Here is a 12306-nt window from a genome sequence, read left to right on the forward strand (position 1 = left end):
GCTTACGGCCATACCAACCTGGCTATGCCCGATCTCGTCTGATCTCGGAAGCTAAGCAGGTTTGGGCCTGGTTAGTACTTGGATGGGAGACCACCTGGGAATACCAGGTGCTGTAAGCTTTTTGGAAAATATTCACTAGTTATGTAATAATCTTGAAAAAAAAAAAAAAAAAAGAGACAATGCCCGATCTATGAATCTTAGCATGTTTTGTTCTGGTTACTACTTGGATGGGAGACTGCCTGGGAATAATACCCGGTGCTTTAAGGTTTTGGGTTTTCTTCCCTACTTATATAATGAACTGGAGATTAGAGTGGCTGATCTTTAAATAGCCCTCTCTCTGAAGCAGCTTTCGCTTAAGGCCATACCTGGCTATGCCTTGTTAGTACTTGGATGGGGAACCGCCTGGGAATGCCAGGTGCTGTAAGCTTTTGGGTTTTCTTCCCTACTTATATAATGAACTGGAGATTAGAGGGGCTGATCTTTAAATAGCCCTCTCTCTGAAGCAGCCTTCGCTTACGGCCATACCTGGCTATGCCTGGTTAGTACTTGGATGGGGAACTGCCTCAAAATCTTTTACTTTTTGGATTTTTTTCACTAAATATATAATAATCTTGAAAAAAAAAAAGAGTCAATGCCCGATCTCTGAATCTTAGCATGTTTGGTTCTGGTTACTACTTGGATGGGAGACTGCCTGGGAATGCCAGGTGCTGTAAGCTTTTGGGTTTTCTTCCCTACTTATATAATGTACTGGAGATTAGAGTGGCTGATCTTTAAATAGCCCTCTCTTTGCAGCAGCTTTCGCTTACGGCCATACCAACCTGGCTATGCCCGATCTCGTCTGATCTCGGAAGCTAAGCAGGTTTGGGCCTGGTTAGTACTTGGATGGGAGACCGCCTGGGAATACCAGGTGCTGTAAGCTTTTTGGAAAATATTCACTAGTTATGTAATAATCTTGAAAAAAAAAAAAAAAAAGAGAGACAATGCCCGATCTCTGAATCTTAGCATGTTTTGTTCTGGTTACTACTTGGATGGGAGACTGCCTGGGAATAATACCCGGTGCTTTAAGGTTTTGGGTTTTCTTCCCTACTTATATAATGAACTGGAGATTAGAGTGGCTGATCTTTAAATAGCCCTCTCTCTGAAGCAACCTTCGCTTACGGCCATACCTGGCTATGCCTGGTTAGTACTTGGATGGGGAACTGCCTCGTAATACCAGGTGCTGAAAGCTTTTTGGAAATTTTTCAAAATCTTTTACTTTTTGGATTTTTTTCACTAATTATATAATAATCGTGAAAAAAAAAAAAAAAAAAAAAAAAGAGTCAATGTCCGATCTCTGAATCTTAGCATGTTTGGTTCTGGTTACTACTTGGATGGGAGACTGCCTGGGAATGCCAGGTGCTGTAAGCTTATGGGTTTTCTTCCCTACTTATATAATGTACTGGAGATTAGAGTGGCTGATCTTTAAATAGCCCTCTCTCTGAAGCAGCCTTCGCTTACGGCCATACCTGGCTATGCCTTGTTAGTACTTGGATGGGGAACCGCCTCGGAATACCAGGTGCTGAAAGCTTTTTGGAAATTTTTCAAAATCTTTTACTTTTTGGATTTTTTTCACTAATTATATAATAATCGTGAAAAAAAAAAAAAAAAAAAAAAAAGAGTCAATGTCCGATCTCTGAATCTTAGCATGTTTGGTTCTGGTTACTACTTGGATGGGAGACTGCCTGGGAATAATACCCGGTGCTTTAAGCTTTTGGGTTTTTTTCCCTACTTATATAATGAACTGGAGATTAGAGTGGCTGATCTTTAAATAGCCCTCTCTCTGAAGCAGCCTTCGCTTACGGCCATACCTGGCTATGCCTGGTTAGTACTTGGATGAGGAACCGCTTCGGAATACCAGGTGCTGAAAGCTTTTTGGAAATTTTTCACAATTTTTTACTTTTTGGATTTTTTTCACTAATTATATAATAATCGTGCAAAAAAAAAAAAAAAAAGTCAATGCCCGATCTCTGAATCTTAGCATGTTTGGTTCTCGTTACTACTTGGATGGGAGACTGCCTGGGAATAATACCCGGTGCTTTAAGCTTTTGGGTTTTCTTCCCTACTTATATAATGAACTGGAGATTAGAGTGGCTGATCTTTAAATAGCCCTCTCTCTGAAGCAGCCTTCGCTTACGGCCATACCTGGCTATGCCTGGTTAGTACTTGGATGGGAAACCGCTTCGGAATACCAGGTGCTGAAAGCTTTTTGGAAATTTTTCACAATTTTTTACTTTTTGGATTTTTTTCACTAATTATATAATAATCGTGAAAAAAAAAAAAAAAAAGAGAGACAATGCCCGATCTCTGAATCTTAGCATGTTTGGTTCTGGTTACTACTTGGATGGGAGACTGCCTGGAATGCCAGGTGCTCTAAGCTTATGGGTTTTCTTCCCTACTTATATAATGTACTGGAGATTAGAGTGGCTGATCTTTAAATAGCCCTCTCTCTGAAGCAGCCTTCGCTTACGGCCATACCTGGCTATGCCTGGTTAGTACTTGGATGGGGAACTGCCTCAAAATCTTTTACTTTTTGGATTTTTTTCACTAATTATATAATAATCTTGAAAAAAAAAAAAAGAGTCAATGCCCGATCTCTGAATCTTAGCATGTTTGGTTCTGGTTACTACTTGGATGGGAGACTGCCTGGGAATAATACCCGGTGCTGTAAGCTTTTGGGTTTTCTTCCCTACTTATATAATGTACTGGAGATTAGAGTGGCTGATCTTTAAATAGCCCTCTCTTTGCAGCAGCTTTCGCTTACGGCCATACCAACCTGGCTATGCCCGATCTCGTCTGATCTTGGAAGCTAAGCAGGTTTGGGCCTGGTTAGTACTTGGATGGGAGACCACCTGGGAATACCAGGTGCTGTAAGCTTTTTGGAAAATATTCACTAGTTATGTAATAATCTTGAAAAAAAAAAAAAAAAGAGAGACAATGCCCGATCTCTGAATCTTAGCATGTTTTGTTCTGGTTACTACTTGGATGGGAGACTGCCTGGGAATAATACCCGGTGCTTTAAGGTTTTGGGTTTTCTTCCCTACTTATATAATGAACTGGAGATTAGAGTGGCTGATCTTTAAATAGCCCTCTCTCTGAAGCAACCTTCGCTTACGGCCATACCTGGCTATGCCTGGTTAGTACTTGGATGGGGAACTGCCTCGTAATACCAGGTGCTGAAAGCTTTTTGGAAATTTTTCAAAATCTTTTACTTTTTGGATTTTTTTCACTAATTATATAATAATCGTGCAAAAAAAAAAAAAAAGAGTCAATGCCCGATCTCTGAATCTTAGCATGTTTGGTTCTGGTTACTACTTGGATGGGAGACTGCCTGGGAATAATACCCGGTGCTGTAAGCTTTTGGGTTTTCTTCCCTACTTATATAATGTACTGGAGATTAGAGTGGCTGATCTTTAAATAGCCCTCTCTTTGCAGCAGCTTTCGCTTACGGCCATACCAACCTGGCTATGCCCGATCTCGTCTGATCTTGGAAGCTAAGCAGGTTTGGGCCTGGTTAGTACTTGGATGGGAGACCACCTGGGAATACCAGGTGCTGTAAGCTTTTTGGAAAATATTCACTAGTTATGTAATAATCTTGAAAAAAAAAAAAAAAAAGAGAGACAATGCCCGATCTCTGAATCTTAGCATGTTTTGTTCTGGTTACTACTTGGATGGGAGACTGCCTGGGAATAATACCCGGTGCTTTAAGGTTTTGGGTTTTCTTCCCTACTTATATAATGAACTGGAGATTAGAGTGGCTGATCTTTAAATAGCCCTCTCTCTGAAGCAACCTTCGCTTACGGCCATACCTGGCTATGCCTGGTTAGTACTTGGATGGGGAACTGCCTCGTAATACCAGGTGCTGAAAGCTTTTTGGAAATTTTTCAAAATCTTTTACTTTTTGGATTTTTTTCACTAATTATATAATAATCGTGCAAAAAAAAAAAAAAAGAGTCAATGCCCGATCTCTGAATCTTAGCATGTTTGGTTCTGGTTACTACTTGGATGGGAGACTGCCTGGGAATGCCAGGTGCTGTAAGCTTATGGGTTTTCTTCCCTACTTATATAATGTACTGGAGATTAGAGTGGCTGATCTTTAAATAGCCCTCTCTCTGAAGCAGCCTTCGCTTACGGCCATACCTGGCTATGCCTTGTTAGTACTTGGATGGGGAACCGCCTCGGAATACCAGGTGCTGAAAGCTTTTTGGAAATTTTTCAAAATCTTTTACTTTTTGGATTTTTTTCACTAATTATATAATAATCGTGAAAAAAAAAAAAAAAAAAAAAAAAAAAGAGTCAATGTCCGATCTCTGAATCTTAGCATGTTTGGTTCTGGTTACTACTTGGATGGGAGACTGCCTGGGAATAATACCCGGTGCTTTAAGCTTTTGGGTTTTTTTCCCTACTTATATAATGAGCTGGAGATTAGAGTGGCTGATCTTTAAATAGCCCTCTCTCTGAAGCAGCCTTCGCTTACGGCCATACCTGGCTATGCCTGGTTAGTACTTGGATGGGGAACCGCTTCGGAATACCAGGTGCTGAAAGCTTTTTGGAAATTTTTCACAATTTTTTACTTTTTGGATTTTTTTCACTAATTATATAATAATCGTGCAAAAAAAAAAAAAAAAAAAAAAAAAAAGTCAATGCCCGATCTCTGAATCTTAGCATGTTTGGTCCTGGTTACTACTTGGATTGGAGACTGCCTGGGAATAATACCCGGTGCTTTAAGCTTTTGGGTTTTTTTCCCTACTTATATAATGAACTGGAGATTAGAGTGGCTGATCTTTAAATAGCCCTCTCTCTGAAGCAGCCTTCGCTTACGGCCATACCTGGCTATGCCTGGTTAGTACTTGGATGGGAAACCGCTTCGGAATACCAGGTGCTGAAAGCTTTTTGGAAATTTTTCACAATTTTATACTTTTTGGATTTTTTTCACTAATTATATAATAATCGTGAAAAAAAAAAAAAAAAAAAAAAAGAGTCAATGCCCGATCTCTGAATCTTAGCATGTTTGGTTCTGGTTACTACTTGGATGGGAGACTGCCTGGAATGCCAGGTGCTCTAAGCTTATGGGTTTTCTTCCCTACTTATATAATGTACTGGAGATTAGAGTGGCTGATCTTTAAATAGCCCTCTCTCTGAAGCAGCCTTCGCTTACGGCCATACCTGGCTATGCCTGGTTAGTACTTGGATGGGGAACTGCCTCAAAATCTTTTACTTTTTGGATTTTTTTCACTAATTATATAATAATCGTATAAAAAAAAAAAAAAAAAAAAAAAGAGTCAATGCCCGATCTCTGAATCTTAGCATGTTTGGTTCTGGTTACTACTTGGATGGGAGACTGCCTGGGAATGCCAGGTGCTGTAAGCTTCTGGGTTTTCTTCCCTACTTATATAATGTACTGGAGATTAGAGTGGCTGATCTTTAAATAGCCCTCTCTTTGCAGCAGCTTTCGCTTACGGCCATACCAACCTGGCTATGCCCGATCTCGTCTGATCTTGGAAGCTAAGCAGGTTTGGGCCTGGTTAGTACTTGGATGGGAGGCCACCTGGGAATACCAGGTGCTGTAAGCTTTTTGGAAAATATTCACTAGTTATGTAATAATCTTGAAAAAAAAAAAAAAAAAAAGAGACAATGCCCGATCTCTGAATCTTAGCATGTTTTGTTCTGGTTACTACTTGGATGGGAGACTGCCTGGGAATAATACCCGGTGCTGTAAGCTTTTGGGTTTTCTTCCCTACTTATATAATGTACTGGAGATTAGAGTGGCTGATCTTTAAATAGCCCTCTCTTTGCAGCAGCCTTCGCATACGGCCATACCTGGCTATGCCTGGTTAGTACTTGGATGGGGAACCGCCTCGGAATACCAGGTGCTGAAAGCTTTTTGGAAATTTTTCAAAATCTTTTACTTTTTGGATTTTTTTCACTAATTATATAATAATCGTGCAAAAAAAAAAAAAAAAAAAAAAAGAGTCAATGCCCGATCTCTGAATCTTAGCATGTTTGGTTCTGGTTACTACTTGGATGGGAGACTGCCTGGGAATGCCAGGTGCTGTAAGCTTTTGGGTTTTCTTCCCTACTTATATAATGAACTGGAGATTAGAGGGGCTGATCTTTAAATAGCCCTCTCTCTGAAGCAGCCTTCGCTTACGGCCATACCTGGCTATGCCTGGTTAGTACTTGAATGGGGAACCGCTTCGGAATACCAGGTGCTGAAAGCTTTTTGGATATTTTTCACAATTTTTTACTTTTTGGATTTTTTTCACTAATTATATAATAATCGTGCAAAAAAAAAAAAAAAAAAAAAAAAAAAGAGTCAATGCCCGATCTCTGAATCTTAGCATGTTTGGTTCTGGTTACTACTTGGATGGGAGACTGCCTGGGAATGCCAGGTGCTGTAAGCTTTTGGGTTTTCTTCCCTACTTATATAATGTACTGGAGATTAGAGTGGCTGATCTTTAAATAGCCCTCTCTTTGCAGCAGCTTTCGCTTACGGCCATACCAACCTGGCTATGCCCGATCTCGTCTGATCTCGGAAGCTAAGCAGGTTTGGGCCTGGTTAGTACTTGGATGGGAGACCGCCTGGGAATACCAGGTGCCGTAAGCTTTTTGGAAAATTTTCACTAGTTATGTAATAATCTTGAAAAAAAAAAAAGAGACAATGCCCGATCTCTGAATCTTAGCATGTTTTGTTCTGGTTACTACTTGGATGGGAGACTGCCTGGGAATAATACCCGGTGCTGTAAGCTTTTGGGTTTTCTTCCCTACTTATATAATGTACTGGAGATTAGAGTGGCTGATCTTTAAATAGCCCTCTCTTTGCAGCAGCCTTTGCTTACGGCCATACTAACCTGGCTATGCCCGATCTCGTCTGATCTCGGAAGCTAAGCAGGTTTGGGCCTGGTTAGTACTTGGATGGGAGACCACCTGGGAATACCAGGTGCTGTAAGCTTTTTGGAAAATATTCACTAGTTATGTAATAATCTTGAAAAAAAAAAAAAAAGAGACAATGCCCAATCTCTGAATCTTAGCATGTTTTGTTCTGGTTACTACTTGGATGGGAGACTGCCTGGGAATAATACCCGGTGCTTTAAGGTTTTGGGTTTTCTTCCCTACTTATATAATGAACTGGAGATTAGAGTGGCTGATCTTTAAATAGCCCTCTCTCTGAAGCAGCCTTCGCTTACGGCCATACCTGGCTATGCCTTGTTAGTACTTGGATGGGGAACCGCCTCGGAATACCAGGTGCTGAAAGCTTATGGGTTTTCTTCCCTACTTATATAATGTACTGGAGATTAGAGTGGCTGATCTTTAAATAGCCCTCTCTCTGAAGCAGCCTTCGCTTACGGCCATACCTGGCTATGCCTGGTTAGTACTTGGATGGGGAACTGCCTCAAAATCTTTTACTTTTTGGATTTTTTTCACTAATTATATAATAATCTTGAAAAAAAAAAAAAGAGTCAATGCCCGATCTCTGAATCTTAGCATGTTTGGTTCTGGTTACTACTTGGATGGGAGACTGCCTGGGAATAATACCCGGTGCTGTAAGCTTTTGGGTTTTCTTCCCTACTTATATAATGTACTGGAGATTAGAGTGGCTGATCTTTAAATAGCCCTCTCTTTGCAGCAGCCTTCGCTTACGGCCATACTAACCTGGCTATGCCCGATCTCGTCTGATCTCGGAAGCTAAGCAGGTTTGGGCCTGGTTAGTACTTGGATGGGAGACCACCTGGGAATACCAGGTGCTGTAAGCTCTTTGGAAAATATTCACTAGTTATGTAATAATCTCGAAAAAAAAAAAAAAAGAGACAATGCCCGATCTCTGAATCTTAGCATGTTTTGTTCTGGTTACTACTTGGATGGGAGACTGCCTGGGAATAATACCCGGTGCTTTAAGGTTTTGGGTTTTCTTCCCTACTTATATTATGAACTGGAGATTAGAGTGGCTGATCTTTAAATAGCCCTCTCTCTGAAGCAGCCTTCGCTTACGGCCATACCTGGCTATGCCTTGTTAGTACTTGGATGGGGAACCGCCTCGGAATACCAGGTGCTGAAAGCTTATGGGTTTTCTTCCCTACTTATATAATGTACTGGAGATTAGAGTGGCTGATCTTTAAATAGCCCTCTCTCTGAAGCAGCCTTCGCTTACGGCCATACCTGGCTATGCCTGGTTAGTACTTGGATGGGGAACTGCCTCAAAATCTTTTACTTTTTGGATTTTTTTCACTAATTATATAATAATCTTGAAAAAAAAAAAAAGAGTCAATGCCCGATCTCTGAATCTTAGCATGTTTGGTTCTGGTTACTACTTGGATGGGAGACTGCCTGGGAATGCCAGGTGCTGTAAGCTTCTGGGTTTTCTTCCCTACTTATATAATGTACTGGAGATTAGAGTGGCTGATCTTTAAATAGCACTCTCTTTGCAGCAGCTTTCGCTTACGGCCATACCAACCTGGCTATGCCCGATCTCGTCTGATCTCGGAAGCTAAGCAGGTTTGGGCCTGGTTAGTACTTGGATGGGAGACCACCTGGGAATACCAGGTGCTGTAAGCTTTTTGGAAAATATTCACTAGTTATGTAATAATCTTGAAAAAAAAAAAAAAAAAAAGAGACAATGCCCGATCTCTGAATCTTAGCATGTTTTGTTCTGGTTACTACTTGGATGGGAGATTGCCTGGGAATAATACCCGGTGCTTTAAGCTTTTGGGTTTTCTTCCCTACTTATATAATGAACTGGGGCCTCATTTATAAAGCGTGCGTACACACAAAACGGGGCTGGAAACGTACGTACGCCAGTTCCCACGCAAAGGTTGTGATCTATAAAAAACAAACTTGACGGGAGAATGTGCGCACCTTTAAGCAAACTTTGAGCCGTGCGTACGCACATTCTGGAGACAAAGGGAATTGGCGACACCGATGGTGAGGTCGTGAACTGAAGTTAGATTGTAGAAAATAAATGTGAGAAGAACGATTATAAGAATTAATGACATTTAATTTTCACTCCATTTCATACGTTATATCCACATTATCATGAAGATTAAATCCAACAGTGTTATTTGTGCCGATTGTTTTAGGCTATATACATCTAGTAAAATCCAAACGTAATTCAAAATGTATTAAAAGTAAAATAAAATAATAATCAGCGCTGCCTTACAGTCACATTGTCCACAACGGGAGCACAGGAGGACATGGCGCGATACATGTGATAGCCTACAGAATAGCATGAAATACCCTTTTATTAGAGAACTGCAGAACACAGTGTAAAAAGGAAATATTTTCCTTAATGTACATAGCCTATATCATAAAATGTCAAAGTCTGCAAATACAGTCATGAAGCACAATCGCTACTCATCATCGGTCCTAACTATTACGGTGTTCATTACAAAACCGTCAAGAAGCATGTGTTCACTATAACATTTTCGTCTTAAATTTTCGCCCACAAATTAATTAAGTGATTTTGTCAAGGTGTTAACGATCAGTCTATTTGCTAGAAACATATAAATTCTCCGGTGACCCGGGTATGTAATGCTTCATGATGGCACTCCTGGCACTGTTGGAGGATTACGCTAATGGCAGAATAAGGAGAGAACGAGTTTTCAGGGACCATGATGATTTCCTGGCCCATGATGATGACTGGCTAATAAGCCGATTTAGATTCCCTAGAGCTGTGCTCTTGGATCTATGTGCTGAATTGGGTCCAGTATTAGAGAGGGCAACACGCCGGAACCATGCCATCCCAGTCCAAATACAAGTCCTCACCACTCTGGGGTTCTTGGCAACCGGCTGTTTCCAGCGGGAATTGGCAGACAGGTAAATTAATAATATAAAAAAACTATAAGTAATCCTCAAATTTGTCTCTAAGACCTTTTTGTATATGAAATAATTCTATTGGAATCTATCATCTCACCCTATAGGTCTGGTATATCACAGCCATCCCTGAGTGCCATAATATCTGTCGTTTTAAATGGTATACTTAATATGGTTAGTCGATACATCAGGTTCCCCTACACTGTGCGAGAACAGGCCGAAATTAAAACGCAATTTGCAGCAATGTCTGGTTTCCCAAATGTAATCGGCGCAATTGACTGCACTCATGTTGCTATAAGGGCACCATCTGAAAATGAATTTGCTTATGTTAATAGAAAGCATGTGCATTCTATTAATGTGCAAATCATATGTGACTCCAACATGACCCTCACAAACATTGTGGCACGCTGGCCTGGTTCAACACATGATTCCTTTATCTTGACACATAGCAGTGTAGGGAACAGACTAAATGCAGGCGCAGTACGTGATGGCTGGCTTCTTGGTGAGTTTAACAATATTAAAAAGTAGAAACTGTAACAATTTTGTTTTTAATATAATTATAACCTGCAGGCGACAGTGGCTACCCCCTGAGACGCTGGCTCCTCACCCCATTTTTAAACCCGCAGAGCGCAGAGGAAACTCATTATAACGAGGTCCACTCTCGTGCCCGCGCAGTTGTGGAGCGTGTCATCGGCATCCTGAAATGCAGATGGCGTGCTCTGGATGCCTCGGGTGGCAGACTTTTATACCATCCAGCAAAAGTGTGCAAGATTGTCAGGGCGTGTGGTGTTTTGCACAATATAGCACTGAGAAACGGTATTCCTCTCCCTCCTGATCTCCCTCTACCCCAGCATTACGACCCCGAGCCACAGACCCCTGGCCGACAAGAGGGATATCAACGAGGTGCAAGAATCCGTGAGGATGTCATGCGGCGTTTGTAAAGAAAGACAAAACTCAAGGTTCATGTTTTAACTGCATCTTTTAATGATTGTGCAATTTCTTGCATCACTTCTCTCATCTGCCGTAGCTCATCTGCAACCCTGTTGACAGCGTTTATTGTCTCTCGCTGTAACTGCAGGACTGCGTCAGTGAGTACCCGACCACTTTTGGACGTGCCAGACGCAGAAGGGGCACTGCTTTGAGCCGGACGCTGTGCATCTGCATCTGAGAACCCCTCACCCTGAACCTCCTGTTCATTTACAGCTTCAGACTCCGGAAGGACTGGAGGACAAACAATTGGCAACATTTATCCATTTATCACCCCACACACTCAAATGTACAGCGTTAATGATTAAAAATCGGTTTAACCTTGCTCCTCTGTGGTTTCAGTCACGTCAGTGTCTCCCTCCTTTTCCGACACAATACCACACACGCTGACCTCCCCAATTATAGCCGCGATTTTGCTGTCCACTGATGTGAGATCAGCTGTACATGGGCCCCCACCAGTTGCAGCCACGCTCTGGCGGTGGGAGGACAGTTTTCTCTTTGCCTCCACCTTGAATGAATGAGAATCTTTATTTCACATATGTTGCATACTGTAAGCACATGTAAATAAAACTTTTTGAAAATCAATATTGCTATTTATATAGGTATATAGCCTAATAAAACACAAATGTAATATGTTGGTAAAAAAAAAATTTGTATACCTTCAGGTCGGACCATTTTTTCTTTAATTCTGCAACTGTCCGTTCTGTCCCACTGACACAATTGACGGCAGAAGCAATACTTTGCCACTCGCACTGCTTCTTTTTATTAGTGACCCCACTGCTGTGGCCACCAAATAACACAGTTTTCCGAGCCTCCACCTCCCCTACAAGTGTTTCAATCTCAGTATCTGAGAAATTACGTTTTTTTCCTCTTTTCTCACCTGTCGCCATTATTAAAATTAGGCTAACAGAAATGCACGTTTTCACTTTCTTGGATTAATTAATTGGCGGGTCGCATGCCAGTTTTCCAGGTATATATGGGATTCCACTCTCATTTACATGCTGATCAGCAATCATGAGGTGATTTGCATTGACTATTTATGGTTAAAAATGGGCGTGTACAGGGCGGGATATGAGGCTGGTTCACGTACGCACATCTGCGGGTGATCTGTGATTTATAAAGGGAACATTGCTTACAGGTGTGCGTACGCACGGTTTTATAAATCGGAATATTTTTTGGCGTACGCCATTTTTGGCTTTTGGGCGCACGTAAACTTTTAGTAAAGATCCTACGCATAGTTTTATAAATGAGACCCCTGGAGATTAGAGTGGCTGATCTTTAAATAGCCCTCTCTCTGAAGCAGCCTTCGCTTACGGCCATACCTGGCTATGCCTGGTTAGTACTTGGATGGGGAACCGCCTCGGAATACCAGGTGCTGAAAGCTTTTTGGAAATTTTTCTAAATCTTTTACTTTTTGGATTTTTTTCACTAATTATATAATAATCGTGCAAAAAAAAAAAAAAAAAAAAAAAAAAG

At 41.2% G+C, this 12306-nt stretch overlaps 9 non-coding genes across 9 annotated transcripts; all 9 read left to right on the forward strand.

Moving 5' to 3' along the window:
• LOC132133907 (5S ribosomal RNA) lies at window positions 1-119 on the forward strand. The gene has a single exon (XR_009429293.1). It is a non-coding gene; the product is annotated as a 5S ribosomal RNA (ribosomal RNA).
• A 681-nt stretch (window positions 120-800) lies between these two features.
• LOC132133867 (5S ribosomal RNA) lies at window positions 801-919 on the forward strand. The gene has a single exon (XR_009429255.1). It is a non-coding gene; the product is annotated as a 5S ribosomal RNA (ribosomal RNA).
• Window positions 920-2794: 1875 nt separating this feature from the next.
• LOC132133887 (5S ribosomal RNA) lies at window positions 2795-2913 on the forward strand. Its single transcript, XR_009429274.1, has one exon. It is a non-coding gene; the product is annotated as a 5S ribosomal RNA (ribosomal RNA).
• Window positions 2914-3479: 566 nt separating this feature from the next.
• LOC132133888 (5S ribosomal RNA) lies at window positions 3480-3598 on the forward strand. The gene has a single exon (XR_009429275.1). It is a non-coding gene; the product is annotated as a 5S ribosomal RNA (ribosomal RNA).
• Window positions 3599-5490: 1892 nt separating this feature from the next.
• Window positions 5491-5609, forward strand: LOC132133906 (5S ribosomal RNA). The gene has a single exon (XR_009429292.1). It is a non-coding gene; the product is annotated as a 5S ribosomal RNA (ribosomal RNA).
• Window positions 5610-6524: 915 nt separating this feature from the next.
• On the forward strand, window positions 6525-6643 carry LOC132133869 (5S ribosomal RNA). Its single transcript, XR_009429257.1, has one exon. It is a non-coding gene; the product is annotated as a 5S ribosomal RNA (ribosomal RNA).
• A 226-nt stretch (window positions 6644-6869) lies between these two features.
• LOC132133876 (5S ribosomal RNA) lies at window positions 6870-6988 on the forward strand. The gene has a single exon (XR_009429263.1). It is a non-coding gene; the product is annotated as a 5S ribosomal RNA (ribosomal RNA).
• A 683-nt stretch (window positions 6989-7671) lies between these two features.
• On the forward strand, window positions 7672-7790 carry LOC132133877 (5S ribosomal RNA). The gene has a single exon (XR_009429264.1). It is a non-coding gene; the product is annotated as a 5S ribosomal RNA (ribosomal RNA).
• A 680-nt stretch (window positions 7791-8470) lies between these two features.
• Window positions 8471-8589, forward strand: LOC132133837 (5S ribosomal RNA). Its single transcript, XR_009429237.1, has one exon. It is a non-coding gene; the product is annotated as a 5S ribosomal RNA (ribosomal RNA).
• The last annotated feature ends 3717 nt before the right edge of the window (window positions 8590-12306 follow it).

The sequence above is a fragment of the Carassius carassius genome, chromosome 50 (genome assembly GCF_963082965.1).
Source record: "Carassius carassius chromosome 50, fCarCar2.1, whole genome shotgun sequence".
Lineage (NCBI taxonomy): Eukaryota > Metazoa > Chordata > Actinopteri > Cypriniformes > Cyprinidae > Carassius > Carassius carassius.